This window comes from Herpailurus yagouaroundi, unplaced genomic scaffold, assembly GCF_014898765.1.
Source record: "Herpailurus yagouaroundi ecotype Mexico unplaced genomic scaffold, PumYag 28, whole genome shotgun sequence".
NCBI classification, from domain to species: domain Eukaryota; kingdom Metazoa; phylum Chordata; class Mammalia; order Carnivora; family Felidae; genus Herpailurus; species Herpailurus yagouaroundi.
Genome location: NW_024412376.1, coordinates 35,063,689 through 35,076,680, shown reverse-complemented (window position 1 = coordinate 35,076,680; position 12,992 = coordinate 35,063,689). Strand labels below are relative to the sequence as shown.

At 39.9% G+C, this 12,992-nt stretch overlaps 1 protein-coding gene across 10 annotated transcripts in view; it reads left to right on the top strand.

The window, feature by feature from the left end:
* The window catches only part of LRAT (lecithin retinol acyltransferase), a 122,720-nt gene that overhangs the window by 87,614 nt on the left and 22,114 nt on the right, over nucleotides 1-12,992 (top strand). For 2 of the 10 annotated variants that reach the window (XR_005789163.1, XR_005789160.1), the window contains exon 15: nucleotides 645-753. The exons of the other annotated variants lie outside the window; for them this stretch is intronic. The gene's annotated coding sequence lies outside the window, so the exon portion shown is untranslated. The remainder of the gene's footprint in view (nucleotides 1-644; nucleotides 754-12,992) is intronic. 10 annotated transcript variants of the gene reach the window in all.

Here is a 12,992-nt window from a genome sequence, read left to right as displayed (position 1 = left end):
AATAAAATAAAATAAAATAAAATAAAATAAAATAAAATAAAATAAAAAAGTAAGGAATGCCTTGTTAAACTTGAATTTCAGATAAACATAAATAGACATTGTATGTCCCATGCAATATTAGGGATGGCCTGAATTTGACATACCTAAGTATGACCTAAATTAGAGAAACGGACATTTGGAAAGCAAAGAGAATGATATTCACCACCAGGGGATTCACTTCAATGGCAACAATTTGTCCACTGTATCCCCCATATCCTCTACCCCCACATCCATCCCCATGCACTACACAATATTCCCATAGAATCAGATTAAGATACTTCAAATTAACTAGTCATCTTGATCAATCTTTAGCATATGTGCTTATTAATATGATGTCTTGTACACAAATAGGCATCGCAGCATGGTACCCTCTCTCCTACCCATACTTAAAAATATTTCTAATTATTCAAGCCATGAATTACTTCCAAAAGATTCTGCACCAAGACCAGCTGGAAGGGAATTTAGTAATCAGGTGTGGTTCAACTTAAGTGATTGGATCACCATGTTTATATCTGGGGCTCATAAGTAGTTAAGGATATTTTGAATCAGCAGATCAATGGCTTTTATTTTAATTCTAGGACTTTTATCTTTTGCCCACATTATAGGAGATATGAAAGGCAGAATACATGATTGTTATCCTTCAAAATGAACAGTCTTACTAAATTGACACTCCTTGTACACTTGTTGAATTGACAGGATTTGGAGCATCTACAGGTCAGTATGAGACCCTTTGATATAGGCTAAATTGGGTGGTCCAAACACTAAATCTAGGAGATAGGAGAGAGGTGTGTGACATGAGTTAGGGAGAAACTTGATATAAATCGTATGTTGGCCTTTCAAATATTGCCTCAGTGTCAGAATCTTAAGTGAATCATATGCCAGAGAAGGTTTATTAATGAAATGCAAGTCTCTTTGGTTGCTCACTCTAAATGAACTATAAATAGTCCAATTTTCTTAAAATTAAGGAGTTTTATAAGAGTATAAGAAATATATTCAAAATATGGAATAGCATATACATCTTAAAGCTCTAAATTACATATGAATTGTTTGATATGACTACGTTATGTTTTCTTTAAGGATGATTAACATTTTTAATGAAAAACTATACAATTAAAAAAATTTTTTTTACTATTTATTTATCTTCGAGAGAGAGAGACAGAGCATGAGCAGGAGAGGGGCAGGGAGAGAGGGAGACACAGAATCTGAAGCAGGCTCCAGGCCCTGAGCTGTTAGCACAGAGCCTGATGCAGGGCTCGAACTCACAAACCCTGAGATCGTGACCTGAGCAGAAGGCAGACGCTTAACCAACTGAGCCACCCAGGTACCCCTAGACAATTTTTATTTTAATCAGTTTACCATTTCATTATTATTTAACTTCTTTTCATTTTCTGATAGCTAACTTTTAGAAATTCGTATACCTTAGCAGCCTAAGACCAGAGGATTGCAATAAATAGATTAATTTATTTACCATCCAAAATCAACAATAAGAACAATTAAAGCTAAAGGTAGTATAATAGATGTTCCTACTACTGTATAAATAATCTTTTCTGTAGTCTTTGATTTTGGAAAATGTTCCTTCTTAAATGGATTCTTTATTTTGGTTCATTGGTGTTTTATGCCTAGAAGTGACAGTGAGGCTATACATTATTTTTGGCATTCCGTCAGCCCCAAGTAAAGCCATTTGTTATTACTTCACACTCTACGTGGGTTTTATCAAAAGTCTTAGCCTGTTTTAGGTGTTTGGATATATCAGATCAGTAGCTATTAGAGCCTATCAGTGCCACCACACTTTGATAAACAAGGTGAGAAGGCCAGGCATTGCAGTTGGAAGGTTTATGCAAGAGTTTGGGGAAGACAGGCAGGGACCAAAACCAGACAGATCACCATCAGTGTTTTGAGTGGGAGTGTTTGAAATGGGCTGGGATTGCAACCTGAAGAATCACTCAGGCAAGGCTTAATTGAGAGCCATGACCCAGTAGACTGGGGTTACAGTAGGGCAAAGCTATTAGCAGGTTGAAACCTATTGGCTTCGCCTTCCCCAGGGAAGCCTAAGGTCATGATCAGGCATACTGAGAATTTCTTAAGGAACAGCCAGATAAGCTGAGGTCTAGCTCTGAGATAGTACTAAGTATCAGTTCCTGTAAATTATTTTGGTAAGCTGTATTTAACTTGCCTTTTCTCTGTCTGGACAGGTACAAGTCTTCCATAGAAAGCTTTGCTACTATGTCAGTATTTCTGACTATTGGGGCAAATCAGCAGCTGTATTTTCAAACTCCCAAGACCTGAGCCATGTTTGTGTGGGATAGCAGTACTCTTCTGGGAGACCTTGGCAGGAGCTCTCTTAGAAGCCAGGTCCTCTGATTTCCTTTTAGCCGCCTTCATGGGACTTTTATTCTCGTCCCTCCCACCCCTACATTCTGGGCCAAGGGCCAGGCTTATAAAACCAGGCTTAGGATCAGGATTTAGACAAACGTTGCTTATAAAAATGTCTCTGAATTGCAATAATTAGTCTCCTGTGCAACTGTATTCAGCTTTAAAATGCTATGTGTGATTAGCAATTGCTGTTACTAGAACTAAATCTACAGAGGTTAGGTTGGGGATGATATAAATATTCTCAACCAAGGGAATAAAATAATCTAGGAATGTTTCTTTTACTGTCTCCTTTTAAAGCTTTTAAAACTATTGGACTCTGAGCTCAGGTTCCTAAGTGTTACTGGGGAAGTAACTCTATATACTACTATATACACACTACTATATACTAGTGTGATTTGATTCTGCTGTAGAGTCAGGCTGTCTGATGTCAGCTAAATGATTCTCCACCCAGGGCATTTAGAAACAAATGAGGCTATTTTGGGTTATCACAATGACAGGGGAGCAATTCTGACATTGAATGGATAGGAGCCAGTGATGTTAAACTTCCTACAGTTCACATGATAGTCCTGTACAACCAAAAATTACCCTGCACAGAATTCCCAGAGCACACTCATGATTGACAAATACTTGTGATCTCTAGTTGATTCCTAGTTGCATTGCCACTGGTAACTGTACCAAATTATTTGTTTTTCTCAAAACCACTCAGTTACCTCCCTCATTTCATATTGTTTCCTCACTCTTCATTCAACAAAAACTTATGCAAATTCCCTGTTTTCCCCTTACTATTTTCTCTCTGTGCCCACCCTGTTCTCCTTCCTGCCCTCTCAGCAACAGGAGTCTTTTGTCTCCTTTCCAAGGATAAAGACAGCTTCACCTAAGGCTTTGGTCCCTACCCATCCCACCCTGCCCCACCCCATCCCCAACTCTTGTCTCTTTCATTTTTAATGCCTTGCCAGTCCTTTCTTCCCCTTAGAAAACTACTTGAGTTTTTCTATCCTAAATATCAAATAAAAGCAAAAACAAAACTCTTAAACCTGGTACTTACCCCTTCACATTAACATTCCACTTCATTTCTTCCATGTAGGGCCCAGGGTCTATGAACCATTTTTCACTCACTGGTTCTATTTCTTCACTATCTACTGGCTCCTAAAACCCTCATAAAATGATTTCCACTCCCCCAGTTCTGCTCTCCTGAAGGTTATCCCAGTGGCCTGTTGCCAGACCACTTGCTCTTCAGATTCCTTGGATTTCTTTGCAAGATGGGATCCTTGATAAACCACATATTAAAGATCATTCCTCCTCACTTTTCTTCAGTTTGCGTCTTGATTGTTCCCAAGAAGACTAGGGCCCGCCACACCTTATGACGTTCTTCATTTTCCTGTACTCCTTTTTAGTATTTTCCTATTTTCCTTATTTGTATATGCCCAAGACTCTGTCCCATTTGGGGGGCTCCATTTCGTCTTTGCTTTCCCATACACTGAATGTCGGTGTTGGCCACCCTCCACTTACTGTCCTTAACCTTCTTCTCAACCATGTGAACAATCTGCAAATCTACTAACCCACCTAGCCATAACCCCACTCCTCAATTTCAGGCCAGACAAAAGTTACCTGACAGATAATTCCACCTGGCTGGTCCCCTGACACTCTCTAAATTTAAAATAATAACAAAATCTAACACACTTTAGATAGCACTTTAAGCTTGGTGGTCATTTTTATAGGTGACTGTCTTCACTACCAACCTGGGAACTCCTTGAAGACAAGGATGGTTTCTTACTTAATTTTTGCTCCAGGGGGCGCCTGGGTGGCGCAGTCGGTTAAGCGTCCGACTTCAGCCAGGTCACGATCTCGCGGTCCGGGAGTTCGAGCCCCGCGTCAGGCTCTGGGCTGATGGCTCAGAGCCTGGAGCCTGTTTCCGATTCTGTGTCTCCCTCTCTCTCTGCCCCTCCCCCGTTCATGCTCTGTCTCTCTCTGTCCCAAAAATAAATAAACGTTGAAAAAAAAATTAAAAAACTGAAAAAAAAAAAAAGAAAAATTTTTGCTCCAGTATCTGGTACTTTAAAAATGTTAATTGAGGGGTACCTGGGTGGCTCAGTCAGTTAAACATCTGACTCTTGATTTCAGCTCAGGTCTTGATCTCACGGTCATGATTCATGGTTGGTCATGAGCTCGATCCCAGCGTTGGGCTCCATGCTAAGCTTGGAGGCTGCTTCAGATTTTCTCTCTCTCTCCTCCTCTGCCCCTCTCTCCACCCCATCCCTCAAAAAACCTATTTATTAGATAGTAAAGAAATTGATGAGTGAGTGAGGACTTGAGGTTCCTTAGAAAAGAGATGTGTCTTTCAAATCTGTAGTCCAGTGCTGGCCTAGTGCTTGGCACATAGTAGGTACCAAGCAAATATCTTGAGTGAATCTATCTTCTCTTCTTCCAAAATCAGCACCTTCTAATTTTCTTTCCTATCGATGTCAATGATATCCGCATCTTCCTACTCAACCAAGTTGCAGACCTCAATATTCTCTGATTCTTCCACAGTCACTAAATCCAATGAATTACCATGTCCGGTAAGGCTCCCTCAAAGATTTTAAATACTCCCTTTTACAGGCATACCTTGTTTTACTGTGCCACACCTTATTGCACGTTGCAGATACTGTGTTTTTTTACAAAACGAAAGTTTGTGGCAACCCTGCATGGAGCAAGTCTATTGGTGCCATTTTTCCAACAGTATTTGCTCACTTTGTGTTTCTGTGTCATGTTTTGGTAATTCTTTCAATATTTCAAACGTTTTCACTATAATTATATTTGTTAGGGATATCTGTGATCAGTGACCTTTCATGTTGCTATTGTAATTGTTTTGGGGCACCACGTGCCCACATAAGACAACAAGCTTAATCAATAAATGTTGTGTGTATTCTGACTGCTCCATCAACCAGCCATTACCCTATCTTTCTTCCTCTCCCTGGGCCTCTCTCTTCCCTGGGATACCGCAGTGTTGAAATTGGGCCAATTAATAAGCCAACGATGGCCTCTAAGTGTTCACGTGAAAGGAAGAGTGACGCTTCTCTTACTTTAAGTCAAAAGCTAGATATGATTAAGCTTAGCGAGGAAGGTGTGTCAAAAGCCAAGACAGACTGAAAGTTAGGCCTCCTGTGCCAAACAGCTAGCCAAGTTGTGAATGCAGAGGAGGAGTTCTTGAAGGAAATTAAAAGTGCTACTCCAGTGAACACACGGATGATAAGAAAGTGAAACAGTCCTCATGCTGGTATGGAGAAAGTGTGAGTGGTCTGGATAGGAGATCAAAGCAGCCACAACTGTCCCTTAAGCCAAAGCCTAATCCAGAGTAAGGTCCTGACTCTCTTCAGTTCTATGAAGGCTGAATGAGATGAGGAAGCTACAGAAGAAATGTTGCAAGTTAGCAGAGATGGGTTCCTGAGGCTTAAAGAAAGAAGCCGTCTCCATAACATCAAAGCACAGGGTGAAGCAAGTGCTGATGTAGAAGCTGCAGCAACTTATCCAGGAGATCCAGCTAAGATAATTCACGAAGGCAGCTACACTTAACAACAGATTTTTCAATGTAGACTAAATAGCCTTATACTGGAAGAAGATGTCATCTAGGACTTCCATAGCTAGAAAGGAGAAGTTGGTGCCTGGCTTCAAAGCTTCAAAGGACAGGATGACTCTCTTGTTAGGGGCTAATGCAGCTGGTGAGTTTAAGTTGAAGCCAGTGCTCACTTACCATTCTGAAATGCTAGGTCCCCTAAGAATTACACTAAATCTGCTCTATAATAGAACAAGAAAGCCTGGATGACAGCACAGCTGTTTAAAATGTGGCTTACTGAATATTTTAAGACCACTGTTGAGACCTACCATTCGGAAAAAAAATCCTGTCAAAATATGACTGCTCATTGACAATGCACCTGGTTACCTAAGAGCTCTGATGAAGATGTACAATGCGATTAATGTTGTTTCCATGCCTGCTAACACAACATCCACTCCGCAGCCCATGGATCAAGGAGCATTAGACTTTCAAGTCTTATTATTTAAGAAATACATTTCATAAGGCTGTAGCTGTCATAGGTAGTGATTCCTCTGATGGACCTAAGCAAAATAAACTAAAACCTTCTGGAAAAGAGTCACCATTCTAGATGCCATTAAGCACATTTGTGATTCATGGGAAGAAGTCAAAATATCAATATTAACAGCAGTTTGGAAGAAGTTGATTCCAGTTCTCATGGATATGACTTTAAAGAGTTCAAGACTCCAGTGGAGGAAGTAACTGCAGATGTGGTGGGGACAGAGAGAGAATTGCAATTAGAAGCGGAACCTGAAGATGTGACTGAATTGCTGTGATCTCATAGTGAAACTTTCACAGATGCGTTCCTTCTTATAGATGAACAAATAAAATGGTTTTTTTTTTGACATGGAATCTACTCCTGGTGAAGATGCTGTGAAGACTGTTGAAATGACAGCAAAGGATTTAGACTATTATATAAACTTAGTTAATAGAGCAGCAGCATGATTTGAGAGGACTGACTCCAATTTTGAAAACTCTACTGTGGGTAAAATGCTATCAAACATCAGACCAAGCTACAGAGAAATTGTTTGTGAAAGAAAGAGTCAATGCAAACTTCATTGTTGTCTTAATTTAAGAAAGGGCTGCAGCCACCCTGACCTTCAACAGCCACCACCTTCATCAGTCAGCGGCCATCAACATCAAGGCAAGACCACCAGCAAAAAGATTATGACTCATTGAAAGCTCAGATGATGGTTAGCATTTTTTTTTTTAGCAATGAAGTATTTTTAAATTAAAGTATGTACATTGTTTTTTTTAGACATAATGCTATTGCACACTTAATAGACTACAGTATAGTAGAGAGAATGAGAGGAAGGGCATTCCAAGTTCAGGGAACAGAGAGAGAGAATTTGCAAGTAGGAAATAGGAATCGACGAGTCCGAGGACCAAGTGGTAAAGCTTGGACTTTACCATCCCCAGAGTGTAGGCTGTCCTGTCCCAACTCCATGTTTTGGATCGCATGATTTCTTTCTATCATCCCGCTCTTCTTCCCATTCATCTTTCACCACCAGATACTCATATCTACCCTTATAAATCCTAGCTCAAATAATTCTTCCCCTATGAACTGTCCTTAATTCTTCCAGGCAGAAAGAATCTCCTTTATTTTTTCAACGCCTTCTGCTTTCCTTTGGCCTGTGTGTCTCTCAATCTTGTATTAATGTTGTTGTATCCATTTTCTGGCACCATCAGTTCCTCAAAGTATAGGGAGTATGTTTTGTTCTCCCTCTGTGCTGGGCACCATGCACACAGTAAATGCTCACTAAATATTTGTGAGCCTTGGATCACTCTTTTAAAAGAGTTTTAGTATTGGGGCGCCTGGGTGGCGCAGTCGGTTAAGCGTCCGACTTCAGCCAGGTCACGATCTCGCGGTCCGTGAGTTCGAGCCCCGCGTCAGGCTCTGGGCTGATGGCTCGGAGCCTGGAGCCTGTTTCCCATTCTGTGTCTCCCTCTCTCTCTGCCTCTCCCCCGTTCATGCTCTGTCTCTCTCTGTCCCAAAAATAAATAAAAAGTTGAAAAAAAAATTTTTTTTTAAATAAAAGAGTTTTAGTATCAATTTGTAAGCTAGTATTTCATGGTAAACAAAATCTTTTTTTTTCTTTCCAGAATATCCTTTCAATAGGAAAATATCTTTAGTGAAAGCGATCATTAAAACGACTTCTTTTTTGGGAGGTTTTTTGGGGGGGGGGCATTTAAAATACTTTCAGTTATTAAGTTATATCATTTGGGGTCCATTTTATAATTGGTATTAGAATGAATTTTTGAGAATAGAAAGTAAAAGCTACTGGAGGAAAAGTAAGAGAAATTTCTAATTTAATTTATGAGAATTTTAAGGATTATATTAAGATGTATTAGTTTCTAAAAGTTTACTTTTTTTATGTTTAAATGTTTATTTATTTTGAAAGAGAGAGAGTGAGAGAGGGCAAGCAGGAGAAGGGCAGAGAGAGGGAGAGAATCCCACGTAGGCTGTGTGCTGTCAGCACACAAACTGTGAGAGATCATGACCTGAGCTGAAATCAAGAGTCAGATGCTTAACCAACTGAGCCACCCAGGCGCCCCTGAAGGTTTACTTTTTGAGTTAGTTTTTATGTAGGTGGAAAGATTCAGTCAGCTGTTTTTTCACATACATTGTAAATGTCACTTATGAATAGTTATATAATTAAATAAAAGTATTGCAGGACTAGTTACATTTTTCAGGTTTCTGAATTTTTTTTGTTTTGTTTTAAAAAAACAAAACTTTTGGGGCGCCTGGGTGGCGCAGTCGGTTGAGCGTCCGACTTCAGCCAGGTCACGATCTCTCGGTCCGGGAGTTCGAGCCCCGCGTCGGGCTCTGGGCTGATGGCTCAGAGCCTGGAGCCTGTTTCCGATTCTGTGTCTCCCTCTCTCTCTGCCCCTCCCCCGTTCATGCTCTGTCTCTCTCTGTCCCAAAAATAAATAAATGTTGAAAAAAAAATTAAAAAAACAAAACTTTTGCCCAAAGAAATTAATTTGCATCATAACAAAGGTATTTAGTCAGAAAAAGCAAACCTTATATATTCTATTGCTTTTCAGTTTATTTCAGTGGATATTCAGTATTTGAATAAAGCAATGAAGTACATTTCTTAAGAGTATAATAGTTCCTTAAATATTCAGCATTAAGTGTATTCTTTCTTTCTGTCTGTCTTTCTTTTTTTATTTTTTTTATTTTTTTTTTTTACATTTATTTATTTTTGAGAAACAGAGTGAGACAAAGCATGAGCGGGGGAGGGGCAGAGAGAGAGGGAGACACAGAATCTGAAGCAGGCTCCAGGGTCTGAGCTGTCGCACAGAGCCTGATGCGGGCCTCGAACCCACAAACTGTGAGATCATGACCTGAGCTGAAGTCAGACGTTCAACCGACTGAGCCACCCAGGCGCCCCAAGTCAAGTTTATTCTTGTGTGTCAGGCACAGTTATAGATTTATGCCCACATATGGCTTTCCCCAGGACATGGTTATTTTGGACCACCTAAATCCACCCACACTTTAAGTATTTAAGCAGATGTGATATATTCATTGATCTCTAAAGATGCTGATAGAAATTATCCTTACCCTATCACCCTATCCCCTTTGTTATTTGTAGGATGTCCTGAGATTAGAGCTATTTGCACTAGGGACTAAAATACTAATTACCTTGTGTAATTCCAATTTAGTACTCATTAAAAATCTTCCCTAATCAACTGGACTAACTAGCACCAATACCATGGGTCATTGAATTTAAACATTACTTCAGATGTTCCTGCTTCGGCAGCACATATACTAAACATTACTCCAGAATACAATATTTTAAAATAATATGGCATTATCAATATTTGGATAATGGAATCTATACTTGAAGAACCAAATCCTAGGAAATGTGTAGACCTAGGAAAGCAATTTCTGATTCTGTTAACCAGAGAAGCATATGGCTACCACATGGCTTACCTTCTGGTCAGTAATACAGCCAGCCACACACACACACACACACACACACACACACACACACAGGGTGTTGCAACTTTTCTGAGAACAAAGAGCATGTTTCGTCATTCTGCCTAATAAACTCATGTTTCCTATCGGTACCAGGGAACGCCACACAAAGCATGTCTTTGAATATCTTTGAATGCCTTCATGCTTAGATTGGTTCCTAAAGGGTTGGGGTTTTCTTGGTATAACATCATTTCCTCAGTGTGTACAATCACAAGGAAATCATGAAAGCTATAATACATTAAGTTTAAGATTTTTATTTTCTGGATATGTAGAATTGGAGCAAAATCATATCCTTTTCTTGGGGCCATCTGGTAACCTCACTAAAAAGGAAAAAGTAAACATGTTTCTAGTTGCTTTGAACAAACCCATATGCTGCCAGTCGTTACTAAAACTGGCCAATGAGAGAGTTGAATTTCACTAGTGTATTCTGAGATATACTCTGATCATCCTGTAGTTTCTATAGCTAGATTCTGGGCAGATATATTTTCTTTCTTGTATTTTCATTTCATACTTTCCAAAGACGATCTGTAATCAATTGATATGTTCTATTTTTCTCTATAATTCAATAATAATTTAGCCAAAACAAACAGGAAAGTCTCCTGGAAGTCTGATCCCTAATGAATTCTGAAACTAAGCTCAGCATATTAAAGGAAGTAATTAAGAAGGCACCCCATTGTGTTTAGATATGCTGGGTCAGCCAAAACAGGATTTTTCTATTTTTATGAGCTTTTGTCAAATTTAAAGTATGTTACATTTTAAAACAAAAATTTAAAAGAATTTCTCAGTAGCCTTACTACTCTGTAAATATTTTTTAAAATTATTCTTCATGTAATGTAAAGATGACTTTTTGAAACAAATGGCCTAGATGTGCCAATAAAAGTACCTATTCAATTTGCCAAAAAAAAAAAAAAATACCACAAGTATTTTCTAGTTAATTGTGTGCACACATTCCGTATAACATAGCGGCCACGTACTAACCATTAATTGTGAAGGACTATAGAGGTCATCCGGTTCATCACCTTACTTCAGAAAGGACTGATCCTGTATAACCCCTGGAACATGGTTGGTTAATGTGCTTTTATTGTTTTTTTAAGGTTTTTTTTTTTTTAGGTTTATTTATTTTTGAGAGAGACAGAGCATGAGCGGGGGAGGGGCAGACAGGGAAACACAGACTCCAAAGCAGGCTGTAGACCCTGAGATGTCAGCACAGAGCCCAAGGTGGGGCTTGAACTCAGAACCCCGAGATCATGACCTGAGCCCAAGTTGGACACTTAACCGACAGAGCCACCCAGGTGCTCCAGCTAATGTGCTTTCTTATCTCTTGCTCTTACACTTTGTTTTTTTACATTGCAGTCCTAGTCCTAACCCGCCTTTTCATGGTGCTCATGGTTTGCCAAGCACTGCTGCACTTTTCACACTGGTGCCTCTAACCCTTCTAGCGGCTCCCTTGACTAGCGACCGCCAGACTTTTTCTTTTGTTCTCTTGCTTCTTACTGAATTCAACTCTGACTTTAGATAGACTCTCCTCTCTTTCTTCTCATATTCTCGTGTTCATACTTCCTTCTCACTCTTTTTCTTTTTCTACCCTTGTCCCCTATTTGTGTCACTGCATTATCTCCTGCCATTTTTTTGCCCCTTCTCCTCCTATCACCTTTTTCTAGCACTTTCACCTATCCTAAAAATCCTTAGCTGGCAGTCTTTGCTGGGTCCTGAGCTCTCAAGGTAAGCAGAGGGAGTGCCTAGAACTCCCAAGCCTGCACCACCGACTTGTTCCCATCCCTGTTGGGGGCAGAAGTCTAATGGGCTCGCAGACAGCAATTGCAATCATCAGTGCGCAGTGCCAGTTTGGTCTGGAGATAATCACTCAGTTACATTGCCATTCAGATTAGCAGTCTTGTGAGAAATAAAAGCCCGCCCTCTCTGATGAGTGTTTCACGTACATTCTTCCCAGTAAAGACCTTTTAGAGCAGTGTTTAAGAAATGTGAGCTCGGGCCCCTCTCCCATTCATGCTCTGTCTCTCTCTGTCCCAAAAATAAATAAACTTTAAAAAAAAAAAAAAAAAAGAAATGTGAGCTCGCATCAGTCACCTGGAAGGCTTGATAAAACAGATTGTTGGGGCGCCTGGGTGGCTCAGTCGGCTAAGCGTCCGACTTCGGCTCAGGTCATGATCTTGCACTCTGTGAGTTCAAGCCCCGCGTCAGGCTCTGTGCTGACAGCTCAGAGCCTGGAGCCTGTTTCAGATTCTGTGTCTCCCTCTCTCTCTCTGACCCTCCCCTGTTCATGCTCTGTCTCTCTCTGTCTCAAAAGTAAATAAACGTTTAAAAAAAGAATTAAAAAAAAAAAAAAACAGATTGCTAAACGCACCCCTTTCTGCAGTGGAAATTGGACATCGGCAGTTCTGGCTGACCGTGCCGACACTGCCTGTCTGCAGGTCACTGGTGGAGTAGCACTACTGCTCAGTTCTTTTCAATTTTCTGATCATGAACTTAAATGATTCTGGCTCATTTCAAGGCCAATTGCCTGTATTCTTCTTCCTTCGGAAATGATTTTCAGACAGTCCCCGGGGAGTGACTTTCGGTCATGACGTTACGTTCTTACGGCTAAGGAACGCAAATCTCTTCAGCTTTTTACAAAATGTATGCTATAAATCTGTTATCACTTAATTACCCTCTTCCATTTCTCCTACCGGTTGTCTGCGCCATCCTCCGGTTGCAGATAGGCAAAACAAACTTAATAATCTATACGGTGTTTCACTTGAAAAGAGACTTGTCTAATTTAGACTTTGGTATATGGATTAACTTCTGGTTTCCGTGTATTTTATTTATTTATTAATACACATGTATTTAGGTGTGTATTTGGCACCTGTGAATAGATGGCACCAACACGTACCGTGCAAAGTGAACTAGGATACAAAAAATTTAACCCATGCATCTAGCAGTCAAGTTGCTTTGCAACTCTTTAGGGATATAAAACAAAACAACAATATGACAACAAAACAAACAAAATCCCAGTGAAATAGAACTTTTAGA